Source organism: Epinephelus lanceolatus, chromosome 20, assembly GCF_041903045.1.
Source record: "Epinephelus lanceolatus isolate andai-2023 chromosome 20, ASM4190304v1, whole genome shotgun sequence".
NCBI lineage: Eukaryota > Metazoa > Chordata > Actinopteri > Perciformes > Serranidae > Epinephelus > Epinephelus lanceolatus.
This window is the reverse complement of record NC_135753.1, coordinates 29,619,150-29,641,517: the sequence shown is the minus strand read 5'-3', so window position 1 is coordinate 29,641,517 and position 22,368 is coordinate 29,619,150.

Genomic DNA, 22,368 nt, shown 5'->3' with positions numbered 1-22,368 from the left:
GCTTGACTTAAGCTGACTGATGTTGTCATCAGTTGCCAGTGGTTGGTTTTAAAACGGAAGACACCTGTTTTAACAGCCAATCAGCTTGTAGCAAAGTCAGCTGGTCAAGTCAGTCACAAACTGTCAGCTGGTCAAAATGGCAGAGTTTGGATGTAGGAAAGAGAGGATCAGCTCATCAATTGAGAACAGCTGAATCTGTATGACACAAGCCTTAAATCTGACTAAAATAAAAAAAGCACTGATTGATTAATCAGCGCTGTTTCTTTATATTATTGTGGCTTATGTTTTCACTGTTTCATCACAAGTAGAAACTCACCTGTAGCAACTGTCTCACTATCACTGCCCTGATTCAATTTGACATCCAGATACAAAGAAAGCTCATAAAGACAGAGGTTAGAATAGAAGTACACAGAGTCGTTGCTATGGGGGCTGTCTCGTCTAGTCACATTGGTGTAATTTGGTAGGTATCAGAACATCCCAAACTGGCACAATGCAAGTCGTTTTAAGTTTCAACTTGTCTTGTCTCAAATCTTTGGTCTGAACTGGTTTTGCAAGGGCAATGTCGCTGTATGGGCTCGGCAACACCTGAGATGATTGTGATTGGTTTAAAGAAATACAAAAAACCCAGAGCATTTTTTTAATTCCTTAGTGAAGAATTTTGATGAGCTCAGCCAGACCTTTCTCCAGCACTAGCACAGTGCTAAACAAAGTGTGGTAATAGCTCTGGTTATGCTAGACTAGTTGTTGACAGAATATTTAGGGTAGCCATTCAGCAAAGCCCAAGTACAACACATGACCTAGGGAGGCCTGTGACATTTTTGGAAGAAAACAGGACCTTTGAGAGACATGAATTCAAAATCTGATCTTTATTTTAAATGCATCCTGTTAGATATGTTTAAGTACTGCATAAATGTTAAAATGAGAATAGTTATTTTACTTGCACACGAGTTTTAACTGGCATGGTATCGAAACACAAGCACTTTTCACAGGCACACTCAAGCCAACCACCCGCCACTGTCTGTCACTGTTTACACACTGCACAGAGGAGAGTATAAAGAGCTCTTTCTCCGCACTCACTCTGGTCCTCTGTCTCGCACGAGCAAGAAAAAGTTCCCCTCACTTCACTAACATTATTTTTGGCTACCACAGTATTTCATGTATTTCATGAGGATAAATACACTTCATAATCTTGTATCAATTAGTAAGTTTAGTCATCATGGGACTGAATTACTTTTATTAGACGCCTCACCAGATTTGGGGTAATTTGAGGTAATCTGTGGAAAGCCAGTGCTTCATTTGTTTGAAGGCTCCTACAGTATGCCATGGGGTTTGGTGTTTTGGGATATATTTTTGCCATTGAAATGACCATTTGTTGTCATACACAGCGCCCTGACAGTGACAACCGTGTATTTTCAGTGTGGTTTACCATGTAGCACACCAAAATTAACATGTGGCTAAATGCTGCCTCCATTTGGAAACGGCACAGACAGGCCCAAGATATACAGTTATATGGAGGTGGTTTCGGTGTAGGTTCTTCTCGTTCATTGTATTTAAATAAACATACAGAAATATGACATGAGCAGACCTATGCATCAGCTGCAGACTTTGAGCAGAGTAGAAGGATCTAACTCGCTTGCAAAGTCACACTGTCATTCTTAATACACAGCCACTTCCATTTGCACGTCACGTCATACAACAGTTATTTATTGTACTGCAATTTGTGAATATAGAACATGTACTGGTTTCCAACTAGTGGGTCGCGGTCCAAAAGTGGGTCACAGGTCCATTCTGAATGGACCTCAAGTGACTCAGAAACATGAAGTTTGTAAAAAGCACGCTTTATCTTTAAGTACAGTGAATTTTGGGCACAGAGCTTTTACTTTGAAGTGCTGTTTCCTGCTGTAAAGTGAGTGACTAACGGATAGGTACTTAACAAAGACAGCTAACTAGCTTGACTACATGGCCAAACACAAGTATGACACTAGATGTCTCATACTGTGCGGACCTTGAATTAAGAGCCCTGTCTCACTCTGAAGTCGTCAAAATCTGGCACTTGGGCAGTGACCGTCAGAAACCAACCAAAAAAGGCATCTTTTGACGTCGGCATGATCCGTGGCGGGTACAAACCTTTATCATGAACTGAAGTCAGCCTAGCCTGGGCTACAGGTGTTTGTAATGGGAAGCAGCCTGATTCTACAGTACATCAGAGAAAGGAAGCAGCAATCTTGCAGCCAGACATGCAACAAGCCCTTTATATGTCTCCGAAAGTCAGGAATGTCATTTTGTCTGAGCACACTGTAGCTGAGAGGCATTTAAAGTGATGGCTTTAGCTGATAAAAGTATAATTTCAGGGGCTGCTGTGCTGTTCCTATGTGAGACGACTTGATAATGACTGTTTATTTATGCTGTATGAGGCACCGTATGCCACATGTTGGAATAATAATAGTTGGCAGCCAGATCTAAGGTGAGCTTGTCTTAGAAAACAGGAGGAAAAGTCTATCTACATTTTTGGTTGTGCATTTAATACTTTTTTGCCCCTTTTTACCTCGTTTACTCCTCTCCACTTTGTGCTCATAAACCTCACAGTAAAAAAAAATTTACATGGCAATTTTCAGCCATACCATAAAAAAATTTGTGAAGCTGATAGGGCTTTTGAAAGTTCACAAAGTTACCGTGAAGCACAGCACAATAACTCTATATGATGGCTTCACTGGCAGTTTGACTGCTACACCAATTTCCATCCCTTAATGGAACAATTTATCACCTACAGCACAGCTCCGCTCTTAGCCAATCAGAGAGCGCTAAAGGTAAAGCTGTATGTTTGCACCACCTGGTCGGGGCGGATCTCCAGTGAGCCCTCGGGAGGAAAATGTAGAGTCAGAAGAGTTGCATGACCTTGGTATGTGAGGCTGGTGTGAGGCTGCAGCTGTGAAAAAAAAAAAAAAAAAGCAGCAGGTATATTCTGCAGCAAATATACTCTACACCCTCTGTTGCACCATCCTAATTACAGTTGGTAAGGTGAAAGTTAGAGGTCTATGCTATGAAACTGATTTGGTAAAGTTGGGCACAGAGGAGAAGTTTGGTAAAGCTCCTGGCGAAATGAGCTGAGGTGGACAGATGGTGGGCTGTCGACTGCTACTGAGGTGAAGAAAGTCGGGAATCTCCCTGGCTGAATGGGAAGATAGAGGGGCCACTGTGAAGTGAGGGTGGGTGGCCTCAAATAGCACTAGGTCTTTGTGTGCGTGTGTGTGTGTGCGTGCGCATGTGTATTGGTAGTGTAGCACATTGGTAAAGCATGAAGCCTCTTGATGGGTAAGTGACAGAGCCATCTATCATGACTCCTGCACAGGCAGTTTTACAGTTAAAGCAAAAACTGGGCTTAAGCATTTCACATTTGACAAGAAACAGCAGTGAACTCTGTTAATCTGTAGGTAACAGAGCAAGACTTTGATATCAGAGGCATTCTGGTTTCTGTTTGTAGTCTATTTGTAGTCCGAGTAGCATTGACCAATCAAGTTTGAGCTGCAGGTAAACAGTACATGTAAAGAGGCGGAGCACATGGGCCAAAATGCAATCTCAGAACCCACTGAGTATGGTTTGACAATGATTTAGCTTTATATTATCCTTCATTCATTAATTTTCCATAGGGTACACCCTGGACAGGCTGCCAGACAATCACAGGGCTGACATGGAGTCGGACAACCATTTGCGCTCACATTCATACCTACAGACAATTTAGAGTCAGTTATGTCTGAAGTACCGGGAGAAAACCCACGCTGACAGGGGGAGAGCATGCAAACTCGGCACAGAAGGGCTCCCCCACCCCAGGGTTTTAATATATAAAGTGTTCCTCTCACTTGAAACCTCTAAACTTCACACTGGAGTAACCACCCTATTACACTAAACGCAAGGCCAGGTGACAAATACAGCATGTAACCTGTAAAGTGTCATATTTTTACACACTGAATCTTGCTATAATGCAGTTATAAGACACCCATAATGTGCCTCAGCTACACACGTGTTACCAATATAGAGCAGAGGTTTGCTCTTTTTAGCCGGCACTGACTAAAATCTTCTTTCTCACATTTCCTGGTTTGCTCTGTGGGCAGTGGAAGTCGAGCCCGACTCACAGAGCTCCTTTTCATATGTCCCTGTGTCTCCCTCCCACCCTGTAACTGAGTTGTTGAGAACTGCCCTGTAACAGCATGCAGTGTGCACCCACAGGGGCGGCACTGAAATGCTGTGGCCTCTAAATGGAAGCCAATAGGGCAGGGTTCACAGGCTGGCTGAGTGATGCATTGTAGGTGGTAAACTGTATGTCACTATTCATATTACAAAATGACAGGGTGTGTGTGCTACTGTAGGCATTTGATGTGGTGGAGTTTGGATGAATGTTTGATGCAAGTCTGTCTGTCATTGTAACGGAGCATATGACTAGTATCAAGGGGTTTTTATAATCTCATTACAGTCCTTGTTTCTGTGCCCTGACACAACCGTTCCAGTCATTTTTGCTGTTTCACTCCATATACTTTATCCTATTTGCTGATCTATGGAACTGAGTCAGTGTCACCACTCAGTTTCCTATGGCTCTAAAGCGGCTCCAAAACTTTTTTGACAGATTTTGTCCAAACTAAAAAGAGAAGCACTAGTTTAAACAACTGTATTTTTAAACGTAGCCAAACATATAATGCTGGGTTGCACTCAGATGCTTCTATTTGCAAAAGTGTGGACGTGCAGAGTAGAGCCATTATGTCCCTGTATAACAGCCTGCTTGCCCAGTATATACTTTATATACACACATATATATAACTTGCATTATTTTGGTATTGTAATAAGCAAAAAAATGCACAGTGTTAGAAAACTGAGAAGAATAAGGTAGCAGTATGTACTGAACTAAAGACACGACTACACACTGCAAGTAGTTATTGCTTGTATAAGATAGTATACGTGACGGTTAACGTGAGGGTTGCTGAGCCGACAGCTAGCAGCTAACAGGGCTAATTCTGCTAATTCTGCTGACAGAGCTAAACAGTGTTAACTGAGGGGAACCGGAGGGTAGACGCTATCCTTCTGCGACAACGCCGTCCTGATATCAGCAGTAACCACCATATAAGCGCAGTGCAAAGTGGCAACGATGAGCTAGCCGGTGGGATACACACATACACTAACATACACAGGAGGCTGGAAGAGAAAGAGGTACTGGGCTTCATTTTCTGCTCAGGACACCATTACCCCACTATATCTGTACATAGCAAATAGAGATTTGCTGCTATATTAATGCTCTAAATGTCACATACAGAACCATATACTCTCAACCTTGATGGCCCTATTATTTGTTAAGAGCTAAGATGTGCCACAAAACGTGCTCAAAGGCAGAACCTAAAATAAAAGAATGACTTACTTTGAGTAACTCTACTTGTTTTTAAAGAAAAAGAAATTTAATATTCAATTACAAAGGTTGTTGTTTCGCAGCTGACTCCAGAGTCTGGGATGTCCCAGAAACATGTGAACGCACCAAACATTTCCATGCAGTGATGAGAGATTTTTGACAAAAAGTAAAAGTGACGGAGTGTTCACTGTGATGCATCACCTACTGTATGTCAGATGGGTCACATGTTTCAGCAAGTTGGTGCTCATACCACGCATTCATGACTTGCAACCAGTGGCAGCCTGGAAGAGAGGAAAAAAATATAGGTTCAACTATGTTGTTTTTAACATCTACAACATACTTTGGAAAAAAGGTTAGTGGTGTAAAGTGTTCTGGCTGCAGAAAAGCTTTGACAAATGAATAGTAAAGGACTTTCCTATACTGCATGAAGGCATGGACAGTGTGGAGGAATCACTTGTTAAACAGTCTACTGTATGAGAGCAATTCAAAGTGATTTCCACATCTACCTTGTTAACTGTAAAACCAAAACAGTTTACTCACATAACCAACTCTTGCTACTGTCCCTCTCTACATGCTGTATTCCTACATCATGTTTTGACAGTATGATCTGTGTTTAAGAGTTAATCATATTCAAGGAAACTGTTGATCTGAGACATGCCCATCCATAACTCGCACCAGAAAACTCAACATATGCACAGGATACATGGAACATACTGTGTCTGTCCCTTTCCTGAGTAAGAGCATTTTAGCACAATGTATGTATGTATCAAAAATGTAAAACCTGTCATATGTATATGCAAACCACTAAGACTAAAAGTTTACAGTCATACAAGTCGCTCTGTGAGCCTGTAGCCTACTTAAGCACAGTAGTGCTTTGGGCTAAATGCTAACGTCAGCATGCACTGTACATGTTTGCCATCTTACCTTAGCATGTTAGCATGCTAATATTTGCTACTATCACTAAACTTAAAGTACAAGTGAGGCTGATGGGAATGTCATTAATTTAGCAGGTATTTGATCAGAAGACAAAGTGTTGCACAAATTAAAATGTTAGCGCTAGATGAGAAGTTCAGGGACCACCAAAGTTAGTACTTGTAAAGTTTATCCTGAAGGAGACATGAATGTGTGTACCTAATTTTATGGCAATCCCCGTGATAGTTGTTGATATTTCACTCAAAACCCCAAATGTCAAGCTCATGTTGCTGATAGAAGAAAAGTTAGGCCATCACCAATATTGTTAGGATTAAACTACAGAACGCTATGGATATCTGTACCAAATATTATGGTATTCCATCCAACAGTTTTTGAGATATTTTAGTTTAAACCAAAGTGGCTAAAAATTCTGATTTACTTCAGCTGTCAACAATATATGTAGATGATAATCCGTTCAATTTAATGAGACTTTCAATTATCGTCTCAGCTTTGAGCACCTTGGCTTATAAACCAAAAGATAATGTGATTTAAATCCCTGACTGTGTAATCAGCACAGTTTTTGGACAGCAAATTCATTAACTCGCTGTCAGGGGACTGATTGAAAAAGCGTACTGTGAACAGCTGCCCCGTTTGACCTTTGATCACTAAGGGGGTTTAGTGAAGAGGTCACAACATAGCTCATAATGAGTCATGTAGCGCTCACCGCCAGCTACATCTGCCTGTTCTGTACTGCTTGTACCTTCTTTTACTCCGTCAGGCTCAAGCAAGTTATCCAACACAGCCCCCCAAGGCGAGCTTCCAGTACAGACCCTTGGTGTTCAGGTATGCTGCGGAAAAGCATGTTGGAAGAATGGAGAGGGAGGAGGGGTTCAGTGCAAACATTGAGTGATTAGACAAAATATTTCAGCAGCATTTTGTAGTACTTTACCCATTATTAGCAGACAAAATTAAGCTAGTTTGTTTCCTCATAACACATTAAAGCTTTGGTATGTGTTGCAGGTACATGGAAAACAAAACTGACTTGAAGCAGCTTTAATATATTGTAAGGTGTAAGGAAATAAATCTGATTTTACGGTATATTTTGCTACTTTTTAGCATAACGACTGAATCAAATGACTCCCTGAAACACAATGCTAGTAGCTAGCTACACATCACCAAAATAGACAGCGCTTTATAATTTTTTTTGTTATTATTATCTCAACTCTTTTAGCTAGTATGGTTTATTTATCTATGTGTGGACATATTTGTCCAACTGAAGCAACCCTCTGTGATAAATGTGTAAAATAAGCTAGCCATTACAGTACACAACCAAACACTAGCCGTGAAAGCTAGCTTTGCTAACTACAGTAAGCTAGCTGTTAGCGGTTAGCTAATTTTACACTAGAGAGTTTAGCCAAACAGAGAACATTACATATTATTGCATTGCTGTAAAATGATCATTTGAAAACAGAGGCAGCTAACAAAAGAACTTACTCAGTATTTAACTCTTCTCTGGTACTGTGGTTTCTTCTGGTTTATCTTTGAAGTAATGTCACACACACAGCTGCACTCCATTGCTGCTTGATTGTGTTTTGATCCTTGCAGGTGATTGGCCAGCTGGCCTGACTTTCAGTACTGCTGGGTTAAATATAAAATGATTGAATCAGCCAACAACCAGTAATTCATGCTGTCTTGAATGTTTGCACACTATTCTGACAGTGTTCAATCATCACAAAAGCGTAAAAATTTGGCAAGTTAAAGGAACAGTTCACCCCTAAATCAAAACTCCATATTTAACCTTTTACCTATAGTGCTATTTATCAGTCTGAGTTGTTTAGTTGTAAGTTGCAGAGTGTTGGAGATATCGGTCGTAGAGATGTCTGCCTTCTACTGAATATAATGGAAGTAGATGGCACTCGGTTTGTGGTGCTCAAAGCGCCAAAAAATACATTAGCAAAACTCGAGAGCAATTTTCAGAAATCATGACCTAGTTACCCAAGATAACAGTCTCAGTTAAAGGGCCAGTGTGTAAAATGGGTTGAAAACAGTGACATCAGTGGTCAAATTCTAGAGTGCAGGGCTCACTCGCTCACCCCTCCAGTTGGGTAAATGACGGTGGCCTTGTAGGGACAAAAAGCCTTGCGCACGAGTTTTTCAGGAGTAGGTGTATCTAGCGATGAGGTGAATGTTTATTTAGAAATCTAAACCATGTTACGATATTGTAATGAATCCCTCACGAGCAGGAGACCAGAGGAGCATTTGGGAAAAAGGCCAGTTTATTTGAGCACTCCAAAAACTCCGGTAACACTCCAGAGGGTAAAAGACTCCGTCCCAAACTCTGACTCTTCTAGCGCAACAGACACACTTCATACACACATACTCGTTTACCATTGCAAGTGGGGACCCCCCTCCCCTCTCTGCTCCACCAATCTCCAGCCCGCACACTGACTGACAGCGTAGCCGGTAAACAGAGCTCAGCTGTTTATTTAGCCTAGCAATATCTCCGGACTATAGTAGCTGCAATGGCCAACTTTGAAGGCGATTTTGAAGAGTTTCTTGTAGCGGACACAGACCCAGAGCCATACCTGTTTGAGCCGGAGCATACAGATGAGGAACTCCATGTGTTTGATGCTGAGCGGGCGAGAAGAGAGGCTGAATGCACAGAATGGGATTCGGTGCTACTGCTACCATCGTTGGGGAGAAATATATTAAGGAGGAAAAGCGCCGCAGAGAGTGCATCATAAGGAGTGAAGTTGTGTCTTCTTTTCCTCGCAGATGACGGTTCGGGTTCATTCTCTCCTGTTGTGTGGTAAGTGTGGTCCATTCGCAAACTTTATAACTAAAAAAACTTTTCACTACTCTCTATCGACGAACTACTAACACTCTGCTGTTTCCTCCTCCTTCTTCCTTCCTTCCGCTGTGTTCGTTTGTTCATTTATACACGCGAAACGCGTTCTCTGGCTGGCTGGATTGTCCGCTCAGTCTGCCGTACATACATGGCGGCGCAAGATGGCGACCTCTCTAAAGCAAGGCCCTTGCTATATATATATATAAAAGCATAATTATAAGGTTACGAAAACCAAACGAATTTTATTTTATAGCGATTATACACTTATATAAACATATTAATGGGTAGAATATTCAGATTCAGATTCAGATTGACAATAAACCATGCCAAATATTACACACTGGCCCTTTAAGAGACGGTCTTAACAGTGAGTAGTTTTATGTACCAAACTACACCCACCAGCGGTAACGCCATGCAGAAGCAAGCACGCATGTACTAGCCTACTAGCTCACCTAGCAGGCGCTGTTTGTGTGTACGCCTGTTGTCCGTGGGAGAGATGAAAAGCAGCCCTGTGCTAAAATGATCAACTTCTTCTCCATATTCATCACAGACTGATGAAGGGAAAGATATCAGTCGACTGTGATTGGTTTTCCTTGTCACATGACATGTGGTGCAAGCTGCTGTGTTCCAAAAGTAGAACACAGTTTATCTCTGGGTTCAGCCATTGTTCCCCTAAAAATTGGTGGCCACTCATGGTATTGCAGCAAAAATAAAACCCCAGTGTCCAAAGGTGCATTTTCTTAATAGACCATGATTGCAAAGGAGACGTCTGTAAAAGTGTTGACAGGACACCTCAAACTGCAAACAAGGTCAGTTAATCTTAATCTTCCTATTATAAATTTTTGATCCATTTAGGTTTTACATTTATAAAGCTTTCATTGAGCCGAGGAAAATGATTCAAAAATCCATGATGTTATCTCAATGTAAAGTCTGTATGCCGAGCAGGAACTCGCAGGTAGGGCTAGCAGAAGAAACACTACTGCTCATATTCAGTGGGACGTAGAATTAAACCCAGAAGCTAGAAAGTTTTTTAGGCATAAATGCCATCATGGGGTCTAGTATCTAGTTTTTATTATACATCTGCAGTTAAAGCTCAGCCCAGGAGGATGCCATTAATGTTTACATCTCACGCTGTCACAAGCAGGTGTAGTTCAGTAGAAAGGAAATAGTTCCTACATGAAACTGCTCACAACAAGGTCTGTGGATTATCTTTAGTAACTAGGTCATGATTTCTGTAAAGAGACATTGCTGTTGAGTTTTTCAGTGATGTACAAAAAGTACAGTATTTTTCTTCTATAAGTAGTGGGTTTTTTTTGTTAACTTTTTGTACCTAAGTTAAGTACAGTAATTAGTTATGCCACTAGCCACTTTACAGTATCATCAATGACTAACAAGCTCACAAATGTTATTAAATTAATAACACATATTAGTGGCTGAATGGTTTCGCCACTCTGGCTTTTAAGACACCGTGCCACCCCTGGGAGACAGGCCTTCTATAATTAAGGAATTGCAGCCAGCCGTGAGAGGTGGTGGAGACTAGCAGTCGAGACATGGCAAGTAGTGGGAATCTTAATGTCAGATTCTTACATCCTCCCCACATTAAAATGATAGGACTGTGCTTAAATGGCCCTTTGACTTTTACCTCGGTGCACAACGGATCTCTCCATATTACTTTAACACTTTGTGGAGTGTGTGTCACTATTAGCTGCAGGTGGCTGCAGTAAAAAGGCATATGAAAAGAAGAGCTAAGGTCTGAGGCTATTTGAGGTTTAACATTTTGGCTAAAAACCTAGAGCGAGAAATCATCGCATTAAAAGGAGAGATGATCATTGGAGCACCACTGACAGTGAAATCTACACACAATGTATATAAGCAGTGGTTCTGTGCAGGGCTGCGGCTGGAATCACTTAGAGTTGTGAATGGTCTCCGTATGTGCAGGCTTTTGTTACCAATGCCAATGCACCCTCTGCGGGTCTGCTCAGATGATGTCAGAACGATGTGGCCTTTTTCTTTAACTTTATTTTATTACAGAGACCTTTCTTGTATGATAGAGGAAAAACATGAAAGCAATTAGTTTCCCAAAGAGATCCAATTGCAGAAACGATTTGAAGGGATGGGAATTGTGTAAAGCCATAATTTTGGCTGTTTTTAGGTGTCAACAGCTTTAAAGTGAGGGGAGGTATTTTGTGGTTTTGTCACAATGCACTGGAAATAAAATAAGATTATACCTAATTGTTGTCTTACATGGAAATTTCTCACCCAGGGCCCAACAGCTGCAGCTTCATCACCAATTACCAGAACTGTTACATGCATACAGCGACTGCTGTCAAGCCTTCTTTTGGTGAAAGCAACTTCAAACGATCTACGATGTTCCCCAGAAAACATAATTTCTTCTAAAGAAGTAGTGGAAGACTCCTGCTGTGTTCTAGCTGTGTGCCTCCAGTCGCCATGTGGTCCAGTCAAGCTCAGGGAAGTGCCTGTGCATTAGGGAGATAATTAACTGTTTGGAGAGGGCAGTCTAGCTGAACCGGTGGATTGGGGTGACGTGGAGAGACGAAACATCAAACAGGATAGCAGAGTAGAACACAGGGTACGAGACTCTTTAGAAAAATTGTGATTATGGGATCTTTGAGCCGAAATAGAACAGCTGTGTCCCAGCATATATTTTGGTTTCTGTGAAGAAAGTAAAGATCTTATTTGCTAAATTTAAAAGTTAAATGATGAAGGATGCGTACTGGCCTCTTTTTTCACTGACAGGAGGCAAAAATACGCTGGGTACCAGCTGACTGTATAACCACGGAACATGCAATCATGTGTTGTGTAGGCTACCTATGTCTTTTCCGAGAATGGTTATAAAATTAAATTAATTGTCAGTCAGTCTGCCAGTCTGTCCACCACTTTCATCCAGACAAGAATATTTCAACTACGATTTATCATCTCCTGCATAATCCTAATGACTTTGGTGATCCTGTCTTTTTATCTAGCACCATCAGTGGGTCAAAGTCTTTATGTAATCTGTGAAACATTTCAACATATACATAACTGACTGTCACAAAAATTGGTACTGACATTCATGGTTCCCAGTAGAAGAATCCTACTGGGTTTGATCCCTTGACTTTTCTTTAGCGGTGCTCTGAGGTTGACATTTGTGGTTTTACCTCTCTTATGAAATGCGATCAAAGCCCAGGAGCGCCGCTCAACCTTGCTCCTATTTTTTCCCACTGGCTACTCATGATACTGCAGCAAAAGATTCCCCAGCAGCCCAGCAAGCATTTCCTCATCGACCACCATTATAAAAGAGATGTCTATGAAACTGACAATGCACCTCAAACTGCAAACAAGGCAAATTATGACTCCCTACATGGTGAATTTTCAATCATTGGAGGTTTTATATTTATAAAACTTACCTCAAGCCATGAAAATTCAAAGTCTACAGGCTGGGCGGGAACTTGTGGGTGGGGCCAACAAGAGAAACAACACTCCACTATTCAGTGGTCCACATACCTTGGAAGTAAACCCAGGAACTAGAAACATGTTTGGCATATGTCACTGGACTAAATAGGCGCCAGTTTGGGGTCAAGTATCCAGATCTACTAATGCATATATGATTGCAATAAACTCACATTTCTATTTCCCTAATGATGCCAATGATAATGGATCTTGCAAGTGGTATATTTGGCCACTTGGTGGCAGTGATTAATATGATGAATTTGTTAGAAAAAGTTGCACATTTACACTAGGGCCCCAGGAACAGGCTTTGAAGCCAACTTTACACAGTGGCCAAAAGTGGAATTACAATGACGGTGTCACAATCCCCACAAAATGACTCTTGTCACTGTCAGGATTTGATCTATTTGGTCTGATAATATTTGGAAAGTTTAGAGGAGCCACACAATTAAATCATTTTATTCCCTTTCAAGTTAGCAAAGGGGCTTAGCTTAGTGAATAGAGCAGGCACCCCATATACAAGGCTGTTGCCGCAGCAGCCCGGGCTCGACTCCAGCCTGCTGCATGTCACTCCCCCTCTCTCTCTCTCTCCCCCTTCATACTTGACTGTCCTGTCGATTAAAGGCAAAAATCCCCATAAAATATATTAAAAAATTAAAAAAAAAAAAAAAAAAGTTAGCAAAGGGGCTAAACCGGAAGTCAACCACTTGGCCATCAAAAGTTAGCTACTCGGCCACGCCTGGCTGTGCTAGGCTGTCATAAGTCTCTACCGCGCTTTCTCTATGGACCCCACAATGCTTAAGATCCGGGTAATTTCATACCACAAAAACAGAGCTTTTTTGGCTTTTTGCGCCACTGAACAACTTTCATGAACACATCCAGCAGTCACAGAGCAACATCAGCATTTCATCAGTCATTTTTGTATCCGCCAGGTGAATGTAAGCCTATAATTCATTCTCTTTTAGCTCTGTTTTTGGTCTCTACCACCCCCTGAAAGAAATATGTGGCTCTCTAGCAGTTAATGCTCCACTATGTTCACCAGCTAGTCACTAACTGTGCCTGTCTGCTGTTTGGTGCTGAGCAAGTAGTGCACAGTAGAGTTTTTTTGTGGACAACAGCACTTAACACACTAGTCTCAGATGGTGGACATGGTGGACATTGATGTTATATCCGCTCAGCATCAGCACTGTAAGCATTTTAGCATGCTGACATTAGCATTTAGCTCAGGAAAAAAATAGGCTTGGCTACGGCCTCACAGAGCAGGCTGTAAATATACATGACAGACTTATTTCTCTTCTCATTTACTACTATACAGCTGAGTAAATCACAGTGACAATAAAACCATGGTGGTCTCCTCAAACCTCAGAGGACACTGAGAATATGTCAGGCTAATGGTGTCAAAGCAAGCTCTTTAGAGCACATGTGATTCAAGTTACGTGTGGCATTCAAAATGTGGGATAATAATTCGCTGAGTGGTAGTTTGTGCTGTTTTTGATAATTGAAATCATTGTTCTCATTGAAGTTTGTTTTTATTTCATGTGTGGGATTGCAAATGAAATGAAATGGATAAACTGCAGAGCCTCTTCACTGCAATGATCTCTGAGTGGCACTCCTTCAAACGTCTTCATGCATTTGGTGTGAGTTTACTTTTGGACCCGGACTCTCGCTAATATCGCTCATCCTGTAACTTTGACCCTGAGCCATTACTCTGCAAATCCTCAGATGGTATCTCTCTGTGGTCACTGGTTTTCAGTGTTCAGGGTCTGCAGGCAACATTCCTCACATTCTGCCTTAACCCTGGATTCCTGACCTCCCTTCACCCTCTGCAGTCTCCTTCCAGAGTGGGTGACACCGCGTTTGATCCCCTCACACTTCTTACCTTTTTCCACCAAGCCTTCTGTGACGTTGCAGCAAGACAGCAGATATGTAAACATGTGAGAGCAAGTTGCATTAACTGAGGGCCCTCGTCATTAATCATGCAGAGCAGTGTGCACTGGACAGACGTAAATTATCTTTGTTCAAAGTCTGTTTACACGGATCCTAAAATGGAGTAATTTGGTGTTCAGTTTCACCTGTAGAATTACAGAAGATTGCAGTTTCGCAGTCAGTTTCAGACAGTGACTAGAAACCGGATAGATTTGAGTGCAGAATGAAGCTTGTCTGCTGTGAGTGTAGCTGCCATTTGCATAATTTTGGGATGTCTGATGTCAGGTCAACATAATTCCAAAAGCTGTTATAATATAAGTCTACTACATCATGTTGTTGTGTATATTTTGTGCATGTTTGGATTGATGCTGAACCCACATATCATGTAGACCTAACGGACTGAACTTGGCCATTTCTTCTTCATCACCATCCATCAAATGCTCGCCGGGAAGAGCTGATTAAACAGAGACTACCCAAAATTCATGTTATTTCTGTCTTTGCCTGGGCTCAGCCTGAGACACACGATGTGCCATGATTATCAACCTCTGTGCTGTCCAGAATATGCAGCTTTAGGTGTCCACACCACACCTCCATTTTCTAAGCATTGTTTAAGTTTAAGGGCAAAACAGGAATTATCTTTGTTCCTTCCAAGGAGCAGTGTTGGGAAGGTTATGTCTGAAATGTAAAAGGTACAAATTACAAGTTATAATGTTAAAAAAATAATAAGCAATGGACTGCACTTGTATTGTGCTTTTCTGGTCTTCTGACTACTCTAACAATTATTGCAGAATTATGACAATGATATTATCTGCTAACATGGCACATCTGTGGGCCACATGAGTCTTCAATACTCAGATGGCTTCATACCGTACATCTGTCAACAGGATGGTTGTGTCATCCAATCTGACATTAATGCAATACATTTATACAAGCCTTTAATCGTCTTGTGTAAACAGCATGTCGTGTCTGTTGTGGCTGGTTGAAATATAAGTCACAGCTGTCAACTTAGGGCATTGACAGCTGTGATTCAGTTTGCATGTTGGACATTTTTACCTTGACTTTGAGGACAAGGTTGTCTTGTTGTAATCAGAGTTAATTTAGTAGAAGCAGACAATGGCACTACCAGTGTCTCGTTGTTACATATTAGTTTAATGGTATTAGCATTTGGTATGCTGCTGTTAATTGGCTCGCCTATAGCTTGTCCAGGTTAATGGGGTTAATTGGGGGACAACTAAGCAAGATAATTTAAACACCGTATTGACAATATGCTATGAATATGTTTTAAGGAATAGAAGGGATGGAAGTTCTAGGGATGGCAGCGCTGGTCTGTTGGTCCATCACTTTGTTCAAGATTGAAATATCTCAATGACCATTCGATGGATTGTAATGAAAAGACATGTTATGAATCCTTATAACTTTTGTGATCCCTTGATTTCCTCTAGCGTTGACATGTATTGTTTGGAATTTAATATCTTGACAACTCTTAAACAGATTGCTGTGGAATTTGCTACAGATATTTAAGGTACCTGATGGATAAATTCTAATGACTGACACCATGACCTTTTATCTAGCACCATCATCAGGTCAAAATTTGCATTTGTCCAAAACTTTGGCTTATGACCAACTACCTGCATAATTAATTACTTTCCCATCAGCCTCAGGTGTACATTGTGTCACACTAAACACATCTGATAAATATTACCTGCTAAACATCAGCATGTTAGCATTTAGCTCCAAGCACCGCTGTGCCTCAGTCCTGCCTTACAGAGCTGCTAGCATGGCTGTAGAATCTTACATCCATATACAACTAATTCTCTAATGGCCGTCCATGCTGGTGCCAGATAAGATGGTTACTTCAAGACCAGTCTAACTCACTGGATGCAGACCGTAGCTATAAGCTTACAATTAGGGTACTGATTTCGGCCAGCATTCTCCCTTTATTCCGCTATTTGCATGTTACTGTTTCCAAATCCCCTTCCCTACAGGAAACAACATCAACTTCCAAGTTAACAACTGACACACTGAAAATGACAAGTTCTAACACAGATCTGGATCATGCAATAAGGCATGTCAACTTTGTTCTTGCAGTGAATTGTTGTTAATCTACAACAAATAAAACAACTTGTGACTGCACTCGGAAAAGCTCAGATTCTGTCTCAAAGGAATCTCATGACTGACGTTTATCCGTTTTCTGACACTTTGCCATCTTTTAACTCTGGCAGCAGCATGCTTCAGTGACAGTGAGTTAACGACTGATCTGTTCCACTTCACACCAGCTTCTGTGATATTGTTGTAATGATGTTCTGAGCCACATACTAGCAAAATCATCTGTGGTTTTAGCGGGTCCAGTTAGTTCCTCAAGCGCTTAGACTTCACCTCTAGGGCACTGAATATCAAAATATGCTCGCCTCCCCAGTTGCAAGTGTTCCACCAAAACAAGTTCACCCCCAACGCTATTTCACAAGGGCACCATCACTGTATCCTGGGTTTAGTGTCGCCCATGATGACTGTGATTGGTTTAAAGTAACAAAAACAAGGCAGAGCATTTTTCCCCCTATAGCAGTGAGATAATGATGAGGTGATTCCAAACCTTTCTGTAGCGCTGACACAGCGCTGTGGAGATAGGTCTGACTGTGCGAGACGAGACTACTTGAAGACTCATGATGCAACTGTCAGGCTTCCATTGATGTGTAGGTGTGGCTTTGTGCTGGGTCTGGAAGGTAGTCTATTAGAGATTGTGACCTTTAAACACAATAATAAAAGCAAGTCAAAGTAGTAAGTGACACTGAAAGTAAAAATTCAAATAAGAATCAGTCTTGCTCATCTTTCAGGAGGGTCTCAGACTTTGTGGAGGTCCCTGCTTACTTTAAGCACACATATAAACGGCCCAGTCAAACAATTAGCTTGGACTGTATGCTTCTGTAATCATGAATGCCTGGACTGAAGGATCACTGGCTCTGAGGGGAGGTAAATGAGGACTGGAAACCAGTCACTATGTTCTGGCATTCCTCACCAATCTGAGAAATGGGCTTTGTCAAACACACACACATGCGCAGTGTTAAACAGACTGACAGGAAGAGGAATTTGGGGCATTTTGGGAGTTGTGCTAATTTCTATTCTTGCCAAGGATCAGATGAGAGGATTGACACCTTCCTCACATCTGTGCATTCAATGTAAATCTGGAGCCATCAGCTGGTTAGCTTAGCTTAGCATCAAGACTGGACTCACCGGCCTGGCTCTGTCCAAAGATAACTAAATCATCCCACCAGCACCTCTACAGCTTACTGTTATATATTGGCCATCAAAAGAACAAAAACCAAAGTGTTAGCACAACAGTTTTAGCTACATGGGGGTTATATGAGGGGCTTTTTTGGCTGGTTTTCAGAGACAGCCATTAAGAAAACACAGCTTTCTTCAGATGCTAAAACTAAAAGATTCCAGTAGGCCCGGACCTGTTTTCTTGTGAAATAAACCAAGTCTTGAACGTGACATATTTCCAGAGGCACAATGGAGTCATGATATGCTCAGGATCTAAGCTTTCAATGCAGTTTCCATACAGGCTGCTGGAAATACACACTATCCCACCACAGAGGCCCCTGTTGCCCCATTCATTGCCCCGACCATGAAAGAGTCCATTTAAAGTCTCAGAGGCTGGACATGACCTGAGTTTACTGTCTAGGGTGTATTAGCCTTCCCTCTGTGCCCAGTCAGGGAATACGCAGGACTTGATGAGGACTGTAGGACCCTATTGAAGGAGATCCTCTAAACCTCTAGAAGACATATTTTCCTTAAACATCCAGAATTATTTAGTTTGTATTATTTAAGAGTTTATTTTGATTTGTTCGTACCATATCAGTTCAAATGCTGCAAACTTAAGAAAAAGACTTTTTGACAGTGTGTTTTAAAATTAGTTAATCCCTCAAACTCACAAAAAGAACTGGATGTGTGTAGCTGCATTTTTTTTATCTGAGGCTGGAACCTAACTGGAAAGTATTTCTGTGGACAAACTTAGGGATGAGATGACACATTGGAGAGACATGAGTAAAACTTTGAGTGTTGACCTTATTTCTTAAACAAACCATTTTGAACAACCAGGTGGGAAACTGTGTCTGGAAGCCCACCATCAGTATGAAAGTGGTGTTTCTTTAATGCATTCCTGAGCAAGATGAATTCAGAACAAATTTAGAGCGCTGGGATTTTTTCCTTTATTTTTCTTTCCATTTATTCCACTTTCTGTTGACCTAACTACCTTTATTGACCTGGGAGGTGAAATGTTTGTGTAAAGAAGTTGTTTAATGTGGAAGGTGTAAAGCCTGATTTATGGTCCTGCGGCGTACCTACAACATACCTACGTCGTTGCCGTGACGCCGTCGTGAACCCTTCGAACTTCTCCGTCACTCCATTTCGTCGCGGTGCAATTCACCGCCAGAGCGGTAGGAGGCTGCGTTCCTTTCCTGAATGGTTATTGTCATCTCTAGTTGATTCTTTGTTTAGCTTCCGGCTTTTCCGGTTACAGAGAAATGAACGCGGAGCACGGACAGACGGCTCCGTCCGTATCCGTATTGAACGTTGAGCATAAAGCCTGATTTATGGTCCTGAGTTAAATCAACAACGTCGCTACGTCGTAGGGTACGTGGCTACGCAGAAGGCTCCCCGTAGCCCCTGGCGTAGCCTGACGTGCACCTCCCCAAAAATGTAACTACACGTCGAGGTGACGCAGACCCAGCGCAGACCGAGAGGGCTGTGATTGGTTTGCTTGGTAGCAACGCATTTCCGGTTCCGTATTTCCAGATTGCGCCATCCCCGCCATCTTTAAACATCTTCTGTTGCGATGTAGATGTTGCACATATGTTGCAGTATTAAGGCCCATTTATGCTCAACGTTCAATACGGATACGGACGGAGCCGTCTGTCCGTGCTCCGTGTTCATTTCTCTGTAACCGGAAAAGCCGGAATCTAAGCAAAGAATCAACTAGAGACGACGATAACCATTCAGGAAAGGAACGCAGCCTCCTACCGCTCTGGCGGTGAATTGCACCGCGACAAAATGGAGTGACGGAGAAGTTCGAAGGGTTCACGACAGCGTCACGGCAATGACGTAGGTATGTTGTAGGTACGCCGCAGGACCATAAATCAGGCTTTAATGGGCCTTAATACTGCAACATATGTGCAACATCTACATCGCAACAGAAGATGTTTAAAGATGGCGGGGATGGCGCAATCTGGAAATACGGAACCGGAAATGCATTGCTACCAAGCAAACCAATCACAGCCCTCTCGGTCTGCGCTGGGTCTGCGTCGCCTCGACGTGTAGTTACATTTTTGGGGAGGTGCACGTCAGGCTACGCCGGGGGCTACAGGGAGCCTTCTGCGTAGCCACGTACCCTACGACGTAGCGACGTCGTTGATTTAACGCAGGACCATAAATCAGGCTTAACACAAGCAGGGCTCATATTATCTCTCCATGTCCCACCTCCGGCCCAGGTTCCCCAGCCAACCAGTGGGAGACACGTGGTGACATGGAATGATCCTCGTCTCGAGTAATACTTTTCACATAATTGATGTTACTTATGTGAGCGTTTCATGAACATTTAAAGCTGCTCTAATCTAATTTTATTAACACTTGGTCAAAGAGTATGTGTAATAAAGGTGGTGTCACTCTTAGGGACAAAGCCACAGAGTATCATCACCTGATTCTGCAGTTTCTCACAGCCCTAAAGAGGTGGTTTTGGTTTTACAGCCTGCAGCTTTAATCTACTGTTTTGGTTCACTCTTGCTGCCATCATTAGCTTCATTTTCAGCAGCAGCAGGTAACTGTTTCTCAGCAAAGAAAAGAGCTCAAAGTTAGAGCCAGATATTTTCATCAGGAGGCGGTGGAGACCAAAACAGAGCTAGAATCATATTAATCTGGTGAACAGAAACATGACTCCAGATAATTCCTTATGTTGCTCATTGTATCTGTGCATAAACAGGCCACTTTATCAACCTTATAGGGTGATGATGTTAATGTTGTGATTATAATTTGCTGCATTGCCACCAAGTGGCCAAAAAAGAATAACAACAGGTTTAGAGCTGATTCAAACGAAGCATGGATGTATAAAATGTATAAAAACTATGAAATATTTGGATCCTCCTCGCTTTCAGCAAATTTCCAATTCCAATTCCAACCGATGTCATATCTCCAGGTCATAACTAGCTTGCTGCTAAAGTCTTACCAGTTAGGTTTCTTAACACCCAATATTGTACGAAAAACACCCCAAACAACCAGATAAAGGACAATATATGGCTTAAGATCACACAACAGTTTGCTAATGTTATATGTCGGTCACACAGTGGGACCAGCCACAACAGCTAGCATTAGCATCAGATTTGCTCCTATTAGTTTATGCACTGTGTAGTAACAATATCCCTTTACATTCTTGATCTGGATCAGTTTTCTTGTGTGGAGTGGGCACAGGCATTAGCTAGGAAGAAACTTGTTTTTAAGAAAATAGAAAAGGTCACACAGATGTTCCAATAATGTAAAAGTTGTACATAAATATAGTATATCTGTGCACCCAGGGCAACAAAGCTTGTGTTTCTCTGGAAGTGCAGTGTGCCAAAGATTGACAAAATGAAAAGAAACTGATCTCACATTCTCACAGGTTGCCTTACAAATAAAGCACATTGTTTTAAATTGTGCATTAACATTTCTCCGATAAACTTAAGTTAACTTAACTTAAGTTAACTTAAGTTTTTTTTAATGAAATATCAAGAAGCTGCTGAGCTCAAGTAAAAGCCCACTGACTAGAGTATGACTATGAACATAATGTCTTGCTGACAGAATCATTACCTCAGCTTGCCAACAGAGGCAGTAACAGACTTTCATCTATCACTCTGCACTATTCTACTCCTGTACTCCACAGTCCAACCCCTTTCCCTTCAACTCTTTAATTAGACTGATATGTAGGCTGTCACTGTCAGCCTCCTCTGGCATGGCAGACATCATGTTTGTCGTGAAAGTGTTAAAATTTTAAGATTTTATTGGTACAATATATCAGCTTTAAACCACCAAATATTGCTCTCAGCCCATATAATAGGAACAGAGTCAGACCCAGCTTATTTCCCCCCTCTCTCTCCTGTTAACACATTCCCCAACAGCATCTCTCTCTCTTTTCCTCTCCCTCAGTCTGATGCGTTACGTCGGAGAGAGGAAGGAGGATCGAGTGTCTACCGTTCCTCCCATCACCTGTGAAATTTCAGAGCCAGGCCACGGTGAAAGGGGGTATTGTGTCCCCCTGATGAGGAATGCCCTTGCGTCGCTCCTCAAAGAAAAGGTCTCATTTGGCCAGGAATTTGGAGGCATCTCGAGAAGTGTAGGGGAGATTTTCTTGGGGGGTGGGGATGGGAAGCTGAGGGCCTTCATAAGCCTGGACAGGAGAAGTTCTTCAACTGGTACTGATAGTGGCAGATAACAGAAACCACAGTGTTAGGAGTGATGCATGTTCCACTTTTTGATCCCTTATAATCTCCATGTATTATCAATGAACAATCGGACTATTTTCATGTAGAAGAAAGGCCAGTTATTTTTCAATTAGCCTAAAACTTATCACAGAATACAGTATGTTAAGATATTGTGGTTGAAGAGGGAAACCAACACACAGTAGCTGGACAGATCAGATCCATTACTGCTGCTGCAGCTGTTATTTCATATGGCGAGGCTGACACCTGCTGGTGAAAATTATCAACTAACTTATCATGTGTAGGGCTGTTAACTGGAGTACATTACATAGTGCTAAGCTTTATATTGCGTCACAGTGTTCATTATAAATGACATTAACATCACTAACAAAAATACCTTTATTGAC